We start from the raw sequence: 19546 nt of genomic DNA, 5'->3' as shown, positions 1-19546 counted from the left end.
CTCCGGCCTTGAGCCTCAGAACCCAGCACTCATCAGCACCCCTCCAAGGACCAGACACACCTAGCGGGCTTGGTGGAGGTGTCCTTGGTGGTGCTGACACTTAACATAAGGTCAAGCGGGGAACAAATTATTCCCTTTTCAGTTTCCTGTCAAAGCCCTCTAATTAGGAAAAAGTCCATTTGGTATACCATGCCTAAAACCTCCCAGCCACTGGCTCTCTGTCCCTGTTCACAAAGAGAACAAGTCTTGGGGCTCAGGGACACCAACAGACACTATTGTCTGGCTGCATTTTAATAACATTGTTTTGTTTTCCTTCAATTTATCTTTATAGTATTTATGCCAAGTGATACCAGCCTATTTATAATATTGAAGTACAACTTCCTTCTTAAACAAATTTAAGCAAAATGTGTATACTGACTTAAAGTTTAAGAAATATTAAGAAAAGCAAACCTGTGTACAGCACAGGTGATATACATTTATTAAAAAGTCATGAAAGTAAGTTCTCAAATAACACCAAGTTAGGAAACTTGGTACTATATGAACTGCTTGGACCACAGCTGGTCAGCGTTGCTATGCATGTAATTACCTAATGGCCGTCTTATGTCGGATGTCTTTCAGTTGCCAGGCACTTGACAGTTTACAAAGTGCTTCCTGCATCTGTCACCTCACGCCAGTGCACAAAGACGTTGCAGTAGGTTTTCTTCACCCCATTCTGCTGAGCAGGGGAAGGGGTGGGTGGGAAGTGAGCCTTGGAGGCTGGGGACCTTGCCATAAACAACAGGAATAAACAATAGGGTGTCACCACTGTGGCAGCGATGTGATCCAGATTCAAGGTGGGGTATAAGAACATACATTCAAAACAAGCTCCCAGGGAATGGTTTCAATGCAGACCATTTGGTAGACCAGCAGTCTCACAGACCCTAGCCTTTGAACCAACCATCTCTGACCACCACCTAAAGTCAAAGCACAAAGGCTGCTCTTGCTGTGGGGGCATCCTCACTGTGATCAAAGCAGGCTTCTCTCCACTGCCCCAGAACATCCTTCCTCCCATTCATGGAACATCAGAGCATCTCCTGCATACCAAATGCAGCCCACAGAGTCAAAGGGAATTGCCACTCACTCCCTATACTTAAATGGCTGTAACACCCCATGAGTGGAGACCTGAACTCTGATATCAATGAGCTCACAACCTCATGAGATCATTATGTAACCAGCTAGCTTTTATTTAGCACCAGCTATGTGCTAGGCCAGTTCCTTGAGGTTAGAATCAAAGGTCACATGCCTAGATCTGAACGATGTTACGGTATAAGTGGGGAAAGCAACAGTGTCATACCAAGATGGTGGAGCTCCCAGGGAGAATGGCTTCCAGTATCTGGAGTAAGGAACCAGAGCTGAAGCAAGAGGACAGTGGTGAAGGAGGTTTCCCAAGGGACACGGGCTAATAGGCACAAAGCTAGGGTCTGCAGTAACAGCATTCAAGGTTCGGAAAGCAACAAGCACAGATAGGCACTCGATGATAAACAAGGCAAACACTGTGTTTACATGAGTTTATCATTTTTACCATTCAGTTTGCTGAGTATCTCAACCTGTTTATTAAAGAGCTGAGTTATATGAAGATCTCTGATAGCAAAATAAAAAAGAGATTTATGACTCTTCTAATACTAACCACTATTTGTGAATAGACAAAGCTAATGGAATCCAGGTCTAGCCTGTTCCTGCTCATATATCTTTCAAAAGATTTCATAATGAACTCTCCACAGTCCTTAAAAAGAAGGGAAAGCTCCCTGCTGTAATCAATTGACTGCTCTGGCACAAACAGTCAACTGTAGGCTTCCAGCTGCCCTTATTTTGAAAAGCATATTTTCCAGGGATAATGCCCTTTCACAAGTCTATAAGACCACGTCTTAATCCTGGCCAGGGGAATCATGTTGACAGAAAATTCCATATCCCTAAAGGAAGTTAACCAATTCAAACTTGAGATGCCATATTTGAAATGTTTTTTATAATGATAACAAGCTTTTTTTTAAAAAAAAAAGAAAAAAGAAAAAGATATTTGCATTTCTTTACTTACACTTATTTTTTCATTGATACTTCATCCTCCCTCCATCAAATCCTGCTCCTTTACTGGTTTGGTGTCTATCTTTGGACAAGTCACTTGACCTTCCAGACTTGCCTTCCTCATCTGAAAAATGATGGTAAATTTATGGGTTGTCACCTGGCTTCTTGGGGTTCTAAGAATATGGTACTGCAGTTCCAGGAGTCATTTTTATTAGAGTAAAAGCCCTAGAATATATTTTGCAATAACGTTAGTTAGTTTAATGCAATTGGCTCCAGCTCTCAAGTAACTCACAGTCCTATGTTCTGGAAGTAGGAGGATGAGAGGATTCAGAAGTTACTGCACATGGTATCTGGCATGCAGTAGGTGCTCAATGAACATCTGCGGGAGACATAGAAAGGTTGGCAACCACAGGACTGGGTAAGTTTCTAGGATCTGCTGCATCTCAAAAATTATGTAACTGTTTATGTTTCATAGTCCTTACTGACAATTGTACATGCAAATTACATTTAAATTATAACTAAAATTTTCATCATTAGCTTTTTAAAAAAATTAGAGCTTTAATGGAAAAAGATAATGTTTAATGCCAAGAATAAACTGGTTAGTGATTGAAAAAGAAAGCTCTACCACATAGACTTTAGGGGGAAATAAATTTTGATAAAAATCTAAGTCTTCTAGTGAATACTGCAGAATTGACTACAGCAAGACTTTGAGTAACCACTGCTAAAGTTTTTTTTTTGAAAAATGAACACTCAGAAGATGTATTTAATCAATGAAATTCTAAATCTGTACTCATTTTATGTTGGAGGGGAGGCAAAATAGGGAGATGGGAGCTTTTCACATATTTATATTAAAACTTGCAGTGATCTTGGAATTCATAGTAGTTCACAGAAAACCTGACCCACAAGAGTTCTTACATCAACTGTCAAATAGCAATTCCCCACAGCAAAAAAAAAAAAAAAAAGTTAAAAGGTAAAAAATTTTTGTAATTGTGTTGAATGAATTTATACATCAAAATATATGGAATGAAACCAAAACTCCACTAACAAAAAATGTATAGCTTTAACTGCTTTTGTTATCAAGAAATATGAACATAGATGAACTAAGCATTCAGCCAAAAAGTCAAAACAATAAAAATTAAGACAAAGGAGTTAAGAAATAAAACCAGAAATGGCTCAATTAAAAGCTATGAATGAAAGGAATAGTGTTGATTAATAAATCCAAGATTGAATTCTTCTGACAGGCCAAACACATACCTAAATCTCTGACAAGTCTAAATAAGTGAAAAGATAAATTGTAAATAAAGAGAAGTGGGCAAACATAATGGAACAGGTGGCCCCAGCCTTTACTGTCATCCACTAAAATTTCAACTAGCAATTATCTACAGACAAGAACATGTGGGTCAAAACCCCAAAACTTGGGAATAAGCCTGAGAGGCCTGCCTAGACTACAGAAACGAATGAAGTCTGCATTGGAAGGGTAGGAGAAATGGTCTCACTTTGACCACACTGCTTCTCCCCTCATCCTTTCATTCAGCATGGTGCCGCACAAAGAGGATGCCTCAGCGCCCATGGCTTCTGCAGTGGGCAGGGAGAACCAGAAGCAGACATCTAGCTTCTCTAGCATTCTGAGATGCTTTCCAGGAAGATCACCCCAGTCTCACTTCATAAAGAATGCTCGCGGTGGTAGCATGGTGAGACCAGCTGGAGTCAGTTAGAAACAAAACAAGCAGAGAGGGCCCACAGCAGATACTGCTGATATCTCTGTCTATCTGCCAGTGGCAGCCCCCAATGAGAGGTACCAGCAAACAGCACAGCACACCTGCAAAGCCAAGATGGTCATTCGCAAGTGGTGAGAAGTTCTGCCTGGCTTGAATCCCAACAGCCATCTTCCAGGCCCAGCCTTAGGCTCTACTTGAAGGCTTCACCTGGAGAGAGAGCTCCCCACCACTGCACATTTTGGTAAAGAGCAAGAGCTAGTTCTGCAACACCCAAAACTTCAAACAGCACTCAGCTTAACCTCAAAGCCTACCCTAAGGCCATGCTTTGGCAAAGAAACAAACCTCAAGCATACATTTCTACTGAAAACACCAGCTCATCCCAACCTTCCTGAGCAATGACTCCACCTGACCCCAGGGAACCTCCTGCAACCCTGTACAACTGAAGAATTCAAGTAACAGTACCACCTGGCCAAGGAATACACCCTGCAGCCCAGCCCAATCAGAGTAAATTGCAATGACCAGCCAGTAGTTCTGCCTAATTACAGAGTTCAGTTAGTGATCTCACTTGACACCTGAGCCCAGCTAGCTTAGCTCTACCCAAACTCAAAGCAAAGGCAGCATTCCAGCCATCTAGATAACGGAAAGCAAGCTCTGCCTGCCTGGGGTCATTACCAGTTGGCCCATCCAGAATCACAGGCTAAACTAAATAGTAAAGGTGTATTTCTGCCAAAGAACACCTGTAACATCCGAAAGATGTGACTGTCTCACCAAATGCACAAAAACCAGTGCAAGAACATAGCATCACAAAGATCCAGAAATCATGACAACACCAAAAGAAACTAGCAAAGCTGCAAAAATGAACCCTACAGAAATGGATATCTATAAAGTGACAAAGAATTCAGAATAATCCTCTTAAAGAAATTCTGTAAACTATACAATATTACACATTAAAAATTAAATAAAATTTGGAAACAATACATGAATAAAAGTTTGACGAAGAAACAGAAACAATCAAAAAACAAATAGAAACACTAGAGATAAAGAATACAATGGCTAAACTTTAAAAATGCTATAGAAAGCTTCAACAGTAGGCTTGAGCAAGATGCAAAAGAATTGGTGAGTTTGAAGTAGATAATTTAAAATTATCCAATCAGAGGAGCAGAAAGAAAAAAACAATGAAGGAAGCCAATGGGAATGATGCAATACCATCAAATGACCTAACCTTTGCATAATAGAAATTTCAGAAGAAGAAAGAGAAAAGGGACCACAAAATATATTTAAAGATATAACGGCTGAAAACTTCCCTAACCTGGGGAAAGATGCCAACATCCAGGTCCTGAAAGCATAGAGGTTTCCAATCAAATTCAGCCCAAGGAGAAGTCCACCCTAACACATATTAATCAAACCATCAAAACCTAAAGACCAACAAAAAATTCTGAGGGCAGCAAAAGATAAAAAATACATTATATACAAAGAAGTCTCAATATGACTATCAGTGCATTATTCAGCAGAAAACCTGCTGGCCAGGAGAGAGTGGGATGATATATTCAAAGTGCTAAGGGAGGGGGAAAAAAAAAATACCCTGTCTACCGAGAATACCTTACCCAGCAATGCTGTATTTCAGAAATAAGGGAGAAATGAAAACTTTCCTAGACAAACAAAAGCTAAGCAGAGATTGAATGCTTAACAAAAAGTCTCCCATCAAAGAAAAGCCCAGAACCTGATGGTTTCTGTAGTAGTCCATACTCATGCTGCTAATAAAAACATACCCAACAATGGGTAACTTATAAAACAAAGAAGTTTAATTGACTCACAGTTCAGCATGGCAGGGGAGGACCCTGATCACGGCAGAAGGGGAAGCAAGGAGAAGTATTGAGCAAAACGGGGAAAAGCACCTTATAAAAAGACCCATCAGATCTCGTGAGAACTCACTCACTATCACAAGAATAGCAGCATAGGAGTAACTGCCTGCATGATTCAATTACCTCCCACCAGGTCCCTCCCATGACACATGGGGATTATGGGAACTACATTTCAAGATGAGATTTGGGTAGGGACACAGCCAAACCATATTAGCTTCACTGCTGAATTCTATAAACATTTAAAGAAGAACAAATATGAATCCAAACTTTTCCAAAAAAATTGAAGAGGAAAGAATACTTCCAAATGCCAGCGTTACCCTGATGCCAAAGGCAGACAAACACATCAAAAGTAAAGAAAATTATGGGCCAATATCCTTGTTAAACATACATGCAAAAATCCTTATCAAAAACCTAACACACCAAATTCAAAAACACATTAACAGCATCATTTATCATGATCAAGTGGGATTTATCCCTGAGATGTAAGGATGTTTCAACACAGACAAATCAATAAATGTGATACATCGCATTAAGAGAACATAGGACAAAAACCATGTGATCATCTCATTAGATGAAGAGAAAGCATTTGACAGAATTCAACATCCTTTTATGATAAACTCTCAATAAATTAGGCATAGAAAAAATGTATCTCAACACAATGAAGCCCACAGCTAACATCATACTCAATGGTAAAATATAATAAGCCCATAGCTAACATCATACTCAATGGTAAAAAATTGAAAGCCTTTCCTCTGAGATCTGGAACAAGACAAGAATGCCCACACTCACCACTTCTATTCAACATAGTGCCAGAGCAATTTTGCAAGAGAAAGAGATAAAAGACACCCAAATAGGAAAGGAAAGGAAGAAGTAAAATGGTTGCTGTTTGTTGATGACATGTTTCTTTACATAAAAAATTCTAAAGATTCTCTAAAACAACTTTTTGAATTTAGAATAAATGAATTCAGTAAAATTGCAGGATACAGAATAAACACACAAAAAAAAATCAGTAGCATTTCTATACACTAAAAAGAGACTCTTCAAAAAAGAAATCAAGAGAATCCTGTATTAGTCCATTTTCACACTGCTGATAAAGACACCCAAGACTGGGCAATTTACAAAGGAAGGAGGTTTAATTGTACTTACAGTTTCACATGGCTGGGGAAGTCTCACAATTATGGTGGCAGGCAAGGAGGAGCAAGTCACGTTTTAAATGGATGGCAGCAAGCAAAGAGACAGCCTGTGCAGGGAAACTCCTGTTTTTAAAACCATCATATCCCATGAGACATACTCACTATCACCAGAAGAGCATGGGAATGACCTTCACCCATGATTCAATTACCTCCCACCAGATTCCTTCTACAACACATGGGAATTCAAGATGAGATTTGGGTGGGGACACAGCCAAACCCTATTATTCTGCCCCTGGCTCCTCCCGAATCTCATGTCCTCACATTTCAAAACCAATCATGCCTTCCCAACAGTCCCCCAAAGTCTTAACTCATTACAGCATTAATTCAAAAGGCAACAGTCCAAAGTCTCATCTGAGACAAAGCAAGTCTTTTCCTGTAAAATCAAAAGCAAGTTAGTTACTATGAGCCTGTAAAATTAAAAGCAAGTTAGTTACTTCCTAGATACAATAGGGGTACAGGCATTGGGTAAATACAGCCATTCCAAATGGGAGAAATGGGCCAAAACAAAGGGGCTACAGGACCTCTGCAAGTTCAAAATCCAGCGAGGCAGTCAAATCTTAATGCTCCAAAATGATCTCCTCTGACTCCATGTCTCACATCCAGTTCACTCTGATGCAAGAGGTGGGTTCCCATGGTCTTGAGCAGCTCCACCCCTGTGATTTTGCAGGGTACAGCCTCCTCCTGGCTGCTTTCATGGGCTAGTGTTGAGTGTCTGCAGCTTTTTCAGGCACACAGTTGAAGTTGTAAGTGAATCTACCATTCTGGGGTCTGGAGGACGGGGTGGCCCTCTTCTCACAGCTCCACTAGGTGGTGCCCCAGTAGGGACTCTGTATGGGGGCTGTGACCCCACATTTCCCTTTTGTGCTGCCCTAGCAGAGATTCTCCATGAAGGCCTCGCCCCTGCAGCAAACTTCTGCCTGGGCATCCAGGCATTTCCATACATCCTCTGAAATCTAACTGGAGGTTTCCAAACCTCAATTCTTGACTTCTATGTACCCATAGGCTCAACACCACATGGAAGCTGCGAAGGCTTGGGGCTTCACCCTCTGAAACAACAGCCCAAGCTACACCTTGGCACCTTTTAGCCATGGCTAGAGCAGCTGGAATGCAGGGTACCAAGTCCCTAGACTGCACACAGCACGGGGACCCTGGGTCTGACCAATGGAACCATTTTTTTTTCCTCCTAGGTCTCCAGGCCTGTGATGGGAGGGGCTGCCATGTAGATCTTTGACATGACCTGCAGACATTTTCCCCCATTGTCTTGGGATTAACATTTGGCTCCTCATTACTTATGCAAATTTCTGCAGCTGCCTTGAATTTCTCCTCAGAAAATGGGATTTTCTTATTTATTGCATTGTCAGTCTGCAAATTTTCAAAACTTTTATGCTCTACTTCCTTTTTAAAACTGAATACTTTTAACAGCATCCAAGTCACCTCTTGAATGCTATTCTGCTTAAAAATTTCTTCCTCCAGTACCCTAAATCATCTCTCTCAAGTTCAAAGTTCCACAAATCTCTAGGGCAGGGGAAAATGCCACCAGTCTCTTTGCTAAAATGTAACAAAAGTCATCTTTACTCCAGTTCCCAAAAAGTTCCTCATCTCCATCTGAGACCACCTCAGTCTGGATTTCATTGTCCATATCACTATCAGCATTTTGGTCAAAGTCATTCAACAAGTCTCTAGGAAATTTCAAACTTTCCCACATTTTCCTCTCTTCTTCTGAGCCCTCCAAACTGTTTCAACCTCTGCCTGTTGCCCAGTTCCAAAGTGGCTTCCACATTTTCAGGTATCTTTTCAGCAGTGCCACTCCAGTGGTACCAATTTACTTTATTAGTTTGTTTTCACGCTGCTGATAAAGACATACACCCAAGACTAGACAATTTACAAAAGAAAGAAGTTTAATTTGGACTTACAGTTCCACATGGCTAGGGAAGTCTCACAATCATGGCAGAAGGCAAGGAGGAGCAAGTCATGTCTTACATGGATGGCAGCAAGCAAAGAGAGAGGTTGTGCAGGGAAACTCCCATTTTTAAAAGCATCAGATCTCGTGAGACTTGTTCACTATCACCAGAACAGCATGGGAAAGATCTGCCCCCATGATTCAATTATCTCCCATAACAGGTGGGAATTCAAGATAAGATTTGGGTGGGGACACAGCCAAACCTTATCAAATCCCATTTAAAATAGCTATAAAAATTAAATAAAATGTTAGAAATAAATTTAAGCAAGGAGTTAAATAACTTGCATATTGAAAATTATAAAATGTTAAATAAACTGAAGAAAACATAAATAAATGGAAAGATAGTCCATGTTCACAGATTGAAAGAATTAGTATTGTTAACATGGCCATCCTACCCAAAGCAATCCACAGATTCAATGCAATCTCTATCAAAACTCCAATATGATTTTTTGTAGAAATAGAAAAAACAATCCTAAAATTTATATGGAATCACAAAAAACCCTGACTAGCCAAAGCAGTACTCAGCAAAAAGAACAAAGCTGAACACAACATAGTACCTAATTTCGAACTACACTACAAAGTGACAGTAACTAAAATAGCATGGTACTAAGCCTAAAAATAGACACATCAACCAATGGAATAGAACAGAGAGCCCAGAAATGAACCCAAACATACAGTCAATTGATTTTTGACAAAGGTGCCGAGGATACACGATAGAAAAAGTGCAGTCTCTTTAATAAATGGTGTTGGAAAAACTGGATAATCATAGGCAGATGAATGAAATTGGACACTTATCTCACACTATATACAAAAAAGCCAACTAAAACTGGAAGAAAGATTTAAATATAAAATCTGAAACTAGATTGCCAGAAGGAAACAAAGAAAATCTACATGATGTTGGTCTACAGGCAATGATTTTTTTTAGATTTGTCCCAAAAGCAGAGGCAATAAAAGCAAAAATAAACAAATAGAATTACATCAAACTAAAAAGCTTTTGCACAATGAAAAAAAAATTAACAGAATGAAAAGACAATGTATGCATTGGGAGAAAATATTTGCAAGCCATTCATCTAATAGGGGTTAATATCCAAAATATATAAGGAATTCAAACAATTCTGTAGAAAGAAAACTATTAACCTGATTTTAAAATGGGCAAGGTACCAGACTAGACATTTCTCAAAATAAGACATACTCCAAATGACCAATAGATGTATGAAAAAAGTCCAACATAAATAGTCATTACGGAAATGCCAATAAAACCACAATGAGATATTATCTCACCCCTGTCAGAATGGCCATTATCAAAAAGGCAAAGGATAACAAATGTTGGCGAGGACGTGAAGAAAAGGAAACACTTGTACACTATTGGTGGAAATGTAAATTAGTATGATTATGAAAAACTATATGGAGGTTCCTCAAAATAATATTACCAAACGACCCTGCAATATTACTATATGACCCAGCAATTCCACTCTTCAGCATTTACCCCAAAGATTTGAAATCAGTATGTCAAATGGATGTCTTAACTCCCATGTTCATTGCAGCAATATTCATGATAGTCAAGTTATAGAATTAACCCAAGGGTCTGTCAACAGATGAATAAAGAAAATGTAGTACATATACAAATGGAATACTATTCAGTCTTTAAAAAGAAAAAAACTCTGTAATTTGCAACATGTTTGGAATTGGAGATCATACTAAGTGAAACAAGCCAGACACAGACAGACAAATGTTCTCATTTACATGTGGAATCTAAAACAATTGACCTCACACAGAGAGTAGAATGGTGGTTGCCAAAAGTTTGGGGATGAGGGAAGTGAGGAGATGATGGTTAAAGGGTACAAACTTTCTGTTAGACAGGAGGAATAAGGTTGTTTGTTTTTTTTAGATCTATTGCACAGTGACATGAATATAGCTAATAACAGGTATTGTACATTTCAAATTCGTGAAGGAAATAAACTGCAAATGCTCTCATCACAAAAAAAGCTACATATTTGAGGTGATGGATATGTTAATTCACTTGATTTAATTATTTCATGTTGTATTCACAAATCATAACATCACTTTAGGCCCCATATAATTTGTCAACTCATAATAAAAATAAGTTTTAAAAAAAGAAATGAGTATAATTATAGCTACAAAAATCAAATTGTAATCAAGTATTACATGTTCTTTATACTAATGAATCTGAAAACATGGCGACAATAAATAATTTTCTAGGAAAAGATAAGTTATCGCAATTGGCTCAACAAGAAATAGCAAAACCAGTAAGTCTGTAAAAAGTTCAAAAATCTGTACGAGATTTATGTTCCATAAAGATGTTGGGGCCAAATAATTTTAAGAGAGAGTTTTTTAAAGCCCCAAATATGACAGATTATTTTCATATAATTTTTACTGTCCCAAAAAACACACAGTAAAAGACTGTACAAAAGAAACTTTAGGATTATGGCTGATTGCTAAAATTGCCCTAATACTTTACCATCCCTCTATCTGAGCCCCAAGGAATCCCTTGGCTGGGGGTGGGATATGGCTTTTCCACTCCTCTTCTGAAGAGGTAGAACCTACCTCCCCAGTTTGCCTCCCTGACAGGTCAATGGAATGTTAGCAGGTGGGTCCAAAGCAGATGCTTGAAATGGGCTGTGTCTAAGGACATGTCTGTTCTTATGCCTCTGCCTTCCCTATGAGAACATGCTGGGCTAGTCTTCTAGGGAGATGGGAGAGACATGGAGAAGAGCCTGGTCACTCTATTATACTCAGCAAGCCCATAAACACGGCAGCAAGCCTAACGGAGACCAGAACTGCCCAGCCTAAATCCCTGACTCACAGACACATGAGCTAAAGATGTGTTTTACTGTTTTAAGGCCACTGAGTTTGTATAAATAGAGAACTAAGACCACTTTCCTTCTTAATATAGATGCAAACAATCTTAGTTAGAACACTAGGGGATTAAATTCAGCAGCATATTAAAAATATGATATGCCTTGACATAGCAGGATGTATCCCAAAAATGTAAGAATATTTTGATATGGGGAAATCCATGAATGAATATTTATATCAATAAGTCAATATTTTTATCAGGTCACAGGATTTAAAAAGAGAGAAACAAGATATGGTACCTCTGTAAATGTCTAAAAAAAGTTAATAAAATTCAATATCCAATACTGTTTTTTTTTTTAAAAAAAAAAAACTATTTGAAAACTAGAAATAGGTTCTTTCTTAAAATCATAAACTCACATCTTAAATCAACAGTCAATACTAAAATCAATGGCGAAATATCAGGAGCCTTCCATTAAAAACCAAAACAAAAGAGGAATTATTGCTATTCGTATACATTTTTATAGCAATTCTTTATGTTTGAGACACTGCAATAAAGCAGTAACAATTCAGGGAAATAAATGTTAGAAAAGAAAAATTATTTATAAGTGGTATGATTAGTTACCTAGGAAACCCAAGAAAGTCAACTGAACATCTACTAAAACCAGCAAGATATTTTAATAAACAGGCTAGTCCCAGAATGTGTATATATAAACCATAAACCAATAAACCAAAAGAAATATCATTACTAAAATAAAATTGAAAATTGGACTCCATTTATAATGACAAGAAAAGAAAAACAACCAGAAAAATAACACCTAAAAAATACTTTGTAAGAAATGAGTGATATGCTGTTCATTCCAAATTATGGCTCACAAAAGGGTAATGCTGTCATATATAAACAGCACTTAGCAAATCAATTAAAGGAAGACAAATCCTCAATAACAAAGTGACCAAAGGATATGAACTAACAATTAAAAAAAGAATCACAAATTGTTGATAAAATAAGGGGGGGGGAATTAAACTGCATTATGAAGAATTTAAAGAGAATCTCCTTACCTCAACTCCTCCATCACCATCCTACCTTTGTCCTTGTTTTAGTGTACATGAATTTTCATTAGATTAATATTCCTGGCCTCCCTCCCTTGCCCTAACTACCCCAGGTAAAGAATAGTGATGTATATAAGAGTTTCAAAGGAGGAACTGAATTTTGTGGCTCATTTCTTCTGGGATCTCCCTGTCATCTTGGATCTGCCTACAGCACACTCACTCTGGTCTGCCCTCTGCCATATGTTAAGGGATATGACCCTATTGGGCAAGATGCTACATTTTAATATTATCCAGTATGATTGGTGACTCTCAAATTTGGAAGTAAAGCAGTAGTAAGCCTACGCAGCCAAAGACCTAAAGCCAAATTCTACTATCAGCTGTTTATTGATAGCAGATAGTTTGTTCTCTAACATTCTGCTTCCTGTGCCATCGTTTACTTCTGAACCTAACAGGGGAAGGAAGGTGTTGTTTAATAGACAACTAAGACCCCAACAATAAATTTAAAAAGCAAGTTAGAATATTTTAACCTAGAAAATTGGCAAGAAAATATGATAATAATTTGTAACAATAATTCCACTAGCTAGGAATTAAAAAGCTTCAGAGACACAGGCCAGGAAGAACATAAAGGGGTGTATTAGTCTGTTCTCATGCTGCTATGAAGAAATGCCCAAGACTGGGTAATTTATAAAGAAAAGAGGTTTGACTCACAGTTTCACGTGTCTGGGAAGGCCTCAGGAAACTTGCGATTATGGCAAAAGGCAAAGGGGAAGAAAGGCACCTTCTTCACAGGGAGGCAGGAAGGAGAAGTGCTGAGCCAAGGGGAAAAGCCGCCTTATAAAACCATCGGATCTCATGAGAACTCATTCACTATAACAAGAATAGCATCGGGGTAACTGCCCCCATTATTCAATTACCTCTCACCAGGTCCCTCCCACAACACATGGGGATTATAGGAACTACAATTCAAGATGAGTTTTGGGTGGGGACACAGCCAAACCATATGGAGCAGCATAGCCATTGGAAAACCAATTACAACACATAGCACAAATGTTAAAGGTGCTTACTCCTCTCTGATATCACTTGCTTTTTAAGTGCAATCCTGCTCACATTTATTGTGATTTCTTTTAGATTCTAAAGTTTATTTATATGGAAAGTAATCAAGAAGGTACAAAAATTCTGAAAGAATATTCTGAAAAGAATATTAGATCTACCAGGTGTTAGAGTTATCAAATAGCAATAATTAAGCATAGAGTCCAAGAGTAGACAGATCAATATAAGTGAATGAAAGTGAGAAAAATTGACACAAATATGTATAAAACTCTACCAAACAAGGTAGTATTTCAAATCAATGGAAGTAAAATAGGCAGTGGTTATAACTGGGTAGTCATCTGAAAAGAGAATGGATTCCTATCCTCACTTTTTATGTAAAAATGATAGATGAATGAATAATTTAAATACAAAAACTAAAACTACAGAACTACTGTATGAAAACACTGCTTCCATATTAATTTTATGCAGCCTTTTTGGATGTCACAGCAGGATGCATGATCCTTTCTATAGCTCTCTAAGTTAAAGATACATATTCTAATCCCTATGGCAAGCACTAAAATATAATAACAACATGAAGAACTACAGCTAAAAAAGGGAAATGTTAAAACTACTCAGTACAAAAGAAAATGGGAAAAGAAGGGAAAAAAAAACATACTGGGCAAATAGTAAAAGATAGCAAGAAAATGAATGTAATTCTCCATAAGAATAATTAAATGTAATTGGATTAAATATTTCAATTAAAAGATAGTGACTCTCAGAAAACATTGAAATGCAAAGCTAATACACACTGTTTAAAAGAATGCACTTTGAGCATAAATATAGATATACTGAAAATTTTTTTAAATGAAAAAAGATGCTCTGTGCATATATACACAAACACTAAGCATAGGAAAGCTGAGGTGGCCATATCAATGTTAGTCAAAGGCCATATCAATGTTAGTCAAAGTTAGTCAAAGTGTGGGACAAAAATTACTACCAGAGATAAAGAGGAAATTTCATCAGGATAAACAGGTCAATTCATCAAGAAGACATAACAATCCTAGATGCATATAAACCTAAAAAGAGTTTCAAAATACATCAAGAAAACTGATAGAACTGAAAGCACAAATAGATAAATTGGCACTTCAGTTAAAGGTTTTACTCCTCTCCCAATAATTGATAGAAATAATAAACAAAAAATATTAGTAAGTAAACACCATCAACTATGCTATTTACAGGACATTACCCTATACAATAACAGCAGAATTTACATTCCTTTCAACCATTCATGGAATATCCATCAATAAAGACTATGAGCTAGAGTATAAAACAAGTCTCTAACAAATGTAAAGATAAAAGTAATAAACAAGACAATCTGATTATAAGAAAATAACATTAGAAATTAATAACAAAAATCTTAACATCTCAAATATTCAGAAATTTAAAAACATTTCTAAATAAGCTATAAGTCACAGGAAAAAAAATTACAAAAGAAATTTTTAAAATATTTTAAACTAATGATAATGAAAAAATAACCTATACAAATTTATAATACTCAGCTAAAGGAGTACTGTACCAGGGATATTTACATTTCCAAATGGCTGTACTAGAAATTGAGAATGTTATGTTAATATTCAAAGTAAGGATCAACTAAAAGCAGCTAAAGAGCAAATCAAAGACAAACTAGAAGAAAAGCAATAATAAGTAGCAAAAATCAAAAAAATAAATAGCAAAAGAGAAAATCTTTGAAACCAAAGTTGGTTGTTTGCAAACACTGATAAAATTGTTAAATTCCTAGCAGGATAAAAAAAAAATGAGAAAAAAGTCATAATTTACCAATTTTAGGAATTAAAGAGGGGTACATCATTACAGATAATACAGGCATTAAGTGATAAGAAAATATTATGAAAAATTTTATGCCAATACGTTTGTTAACTCAGACGACATGCACATATTTTTTGAACCTCCAGGCCCAGATGGCCACACTGAATAATTCTATTAGACATTTAAGAGAGAAATAATAACAATCTTACATGAACTCTTTCACAAAATACAGAAAGTTAGAAAACCTTAACTTATGAGGCCAGTATAACCCTGACACCAAAACCAGACAATAATATAACAAGAGAAACAGCACTATCTCTTATAAAAACAGACATAAAATCCTTAAAATATTAGGTAATAAACCCAGGTCCCTCTCTATATGTACATAAATGTATATGTGTGCATGTGTATGTGTGTGTGTATAAACGTGTGCATATATGTATATGTATGCATGTGTGTATATATGTGTGTGTATGTGTATATATAATATAGGATAAACAACAAATGAATGGGCATGCTAATTTGTGAAAACCTAAGTAGGTCTTGTAGTCTATATTCCCAGGACTATAACTAATCAGGCTACCCAGTTGTTATTTATATTAAAACTCCTCAGAAACATAAATTTCATTATTCCTTTGATAACTTAATTCACTGTTTTATGATCCCAGGTTAGATTTTGTGCTTTTTTTCTTTTTCTTTTTTTTTTTTTTACAAAGGACTGAAGGCAAACCACCAAAAGAAAACTGTATTGTAACAATAAATATGGTACAACTTTAAGAAATGTACTTTTAAAATTACTATGGGTTTATCAATAACAACTTTTCATGTTAAGTCTTCCAATTTTTGCATATAAAAATGATTTTCATCAAACCACTGAAACTATCCACTGTGGATGTAAATAAAATAACCAAGTTCAATGTAAGAAAGCAGCATAAAACAAAGTAAAACTTGTGATTTGCAAATTAGCCTGATGTAAGTTTTTTGTTGGTTTGTTTGCCTTTGTAGTTGCAGAAGGTGAGCTCTGTTTTAGAAGGAGTCATTTCATTCCCCAATTGAATTTTGACTCATTTAGGTTAAAATCACTTCAAAAGTTTAAAATGAGGGTAGAGAAAATAAAAAGGAAAAAAAGTAAATATATAGTTAAGTTTATCATCACCAGGTCACTAAATGCTAGCTATAGAATATCCAAACCCAAGCAAACGCATAGAGTTCTTCATGCCCATCCTCACATCTGTACATTTCTCAGGCAGATCAGAAGAACAAGCTAAAATTAATAGAGACCTCTTGTGATTTTTATTAAACTATCACCTCACATTTTCTACCCAATATAAAAATCAGCATCCATAACAGCATCACAGTATTTCCAAAAGATGTTCCTTTTGTATCACTAATATTTACTAACTACCTTTTCCATATCAAATATTTGGACACATGGTCTTTTTTTCAAAAAGACTTTCCAAATATGCAAATTCATTTACATGAAAGGTTGTACAAACACAAAAAATTTAAGAGTAGAGCTTTAGTGAATCACATTTGTTGAAATGAAAAAGCAGCACATCAAGTGGGACTATTTACTCATCATGCCAATATTTATTGAGCAGCTGTGATGTGCTAGGCACGGGGGACCCAACAGAAAATAAGATGGATGTGGTCTGTCACCACAGAGTTTAAATTCTAAACAAGAAGACAAACCGTTGATTAGAATGTGATAAGTGCTCTGATGGAGACATAGCATTTTGAGAACATTTAGCAGGGGGACCTTTCCTTGACTGGGGTTGGGTGGGAAGGTCCAAGAACCGGCTGCCTGTGAGGAAGTGAAGTCTAAGCCAAGGAGGAGTTCGGCCAAGTGTTGGAGTGAGAATGGGAAAAGAACTGTCAGGCAAAGATAATGAAGATGCTGTAGTAAAAGGACATGAAACAGCTAGGGAACAAAAATGCAGAAACAGAGCCACCTTACCAATCAGATGCTGCTGCCAGCTCCAAGACCTGTACATAGTGAGTGGACACCTCTGAAAACAGAAGCTTCCACCTGTCAAAGCCATTCCTGATATTTACAATGCTGACTATCTAATTAACTCACTGTGGTAGACCGTTGAGATGGTTCCCAGTGCCCCCGCCTTCTGGTATTCACTTCCATGTGTAACCCTGGTAGGGTTAAAATAAAGCAAGTCACTAGGTTTCTTAACCTAGTGACTTGCTTTTAACCAATAGACTATAGCAATATTCACGGACCATGATTAGATTATACAACTTGTGATTTTGTATTGTTTGCAGATTCTATTGCCTTCTCAGTCTGCAGGCCTTGATGAAGCAAGCTTCTATACTGGAGAGAATACTGATTAGGAAAATGGGAGCCAGCTAGGAACTGAGACCTTCAGTTCAGCAACTCAAGGGACTGAATTCTGCCATGGTTCTGTGAGCTTGAAAACAGATCCTTCCCAGTTGAGCCTTCAAGTGAGACCCAGTCCTGGCTAACACCTCGACGGAAACCAGTGAGAGAAGCTGAATTAGAGGACCCAGATAAGTTGTGCCTAGACTCATAACCCACAAAAGCTGTGAGATTGTACATGGGTGTGATTGTAAGCCACTAAGTTGTGGCAATTTGTCATACAGCAATAAATAACGAATGCACTCATGCATGTGTGTTTATCATGTTTACAAGTATTTTCTACAGTCATCATAGGTAGAAGTTATTAGGTTCAGTCCTGCATTTTATTTGTGAGAGAAAACAGAAGATAGTGTACTTAATTGTTAAACAGTAAGTTTCTCCTTCAAAAAGAATACATTTTAGCTGGTAAGTCCACATGCTCCTTTGATGCGAAAATGAAAGGTCAGAGATACCAGGCCCTGCAAATGGGTCTCCAGTCCCGTTTTTCCTTCCAGTCCTTGCAGGTCAGAGCCCACAGGACAAGTTCCTTGGATTCACACAGCTAAAAATTCAAGTATTGTTCTATTTCAGTGTGTTCCTAGGTTCTCTCCTCAAATCCCAATGTCTCAAGATAAACACAAGCTGAGATAGCTGCAAATGGTTTGGAGTACAGAAGAGTTCCTGGACATCATAGGTCTTCCCTTGGCAGTCCAGTGGTTTAGTATGTGGGCCCTGAAATCAACTGCCTAGTTCAATCCTGGCTCAGCCTCTTATAAGATGCAGAGGCTAAGGCAGATCACGAGTTCTCTATGCCTTAGTTTCTTCATCTGTAAAATGGAAATAATAATGGCTCATACCTCTAAGGGCTATAAGGATATCTTAACCACATAATTCATGTAAAGGGATTAGTCCAGAGTCTGCTGAATGCTTTGTTAACTGCCGGTGTCATCACTATTACTGTTATTCGTGTAAGTCCCATGTCTAGTACATTCCTTATTTGTGCAGTAATTCACGTGCATAATCTCAGCTGTGCCACCTTGTAGCTGCATAACTGCACAAGCTGAATGTCCTAGCCTTGGCTTTCCTATTTGGAAGAAAGAGTGGTCATAGTGCCTACCTCCCAGGACATGGTGAGAATGTATGAGAAGCCCTTGGACCAGTGCTAGCACAGAAACCACACAGGCAAAATCCCTTATGGAATTCCTCAATTCTATCCTATAAAGAAAGAGCAATTACCACTCAGAAATGTAATTGTTCTCCAGGTACACAGATAAACCTGCAACCAGGAGCCCTTGGGTGTTGTCTGATCATGTGCTGAACTAAGACTGAGTAAACATTTTAGAAAATTCATTTGCTGCTGTGCAAGTCAGAAGATATGGTAGCTGCAATCCACAGTTTCAGAAAGATTCAGACGAACAATCTTAGTAGTGTGGGGGAGATATTTCCATTCACTTATGTTTTGCTGTACATTGGGAAAACACCACCAATATTTGGTCTTAGAGTGGAACATTTCTGTCAGATTCTGGATGTTCTAAATTTGTATTGTTTGGAGCCACAAGGATGCAGAGTGCTTAACGGGCTTCACTGCTGCAATCACATGCTCTAACTGGTAATTAACACATAAGTCAAGAATTTATGTGTCTGCTTCATCCACAAATGTGAGGTTCCTA

At 37.5% G+C, this 19546-nt stretch overlaps 1 protein-coding gene across 1 annotated transcript in view; it reads right to left on the bottom strand.

The window, feature by feature from the left end:
* ADAM12 (ADAM metallopeptidase domain 12) overlaps positions 1–19546 on the bottom strand; it is a 374618-nt gene that overhangs the window by 337470 nt on the left and 17602 nt on the right. The gene's annotated exons all lie outside the window — the stretch shown is intronic.

This window comes from Papio anubis, chromosome 11 (assembly GCF_008728515.1).
Source record: "Papio anubis isolate 15944 chromosome 11, Panubis1.0, whole genome shotgun sequence".
Lineage (NCBI taxonomy): Eukaryota > Metazoa > Chordata > Mammalia > Primates > Cercopithecidae > Papio > Papio anubis.
The sequence above is the reverse complement of the archived record's forward strand: the minus strand, read 5'-3'. Positions and strand labels throughout refer to the sequence as shown.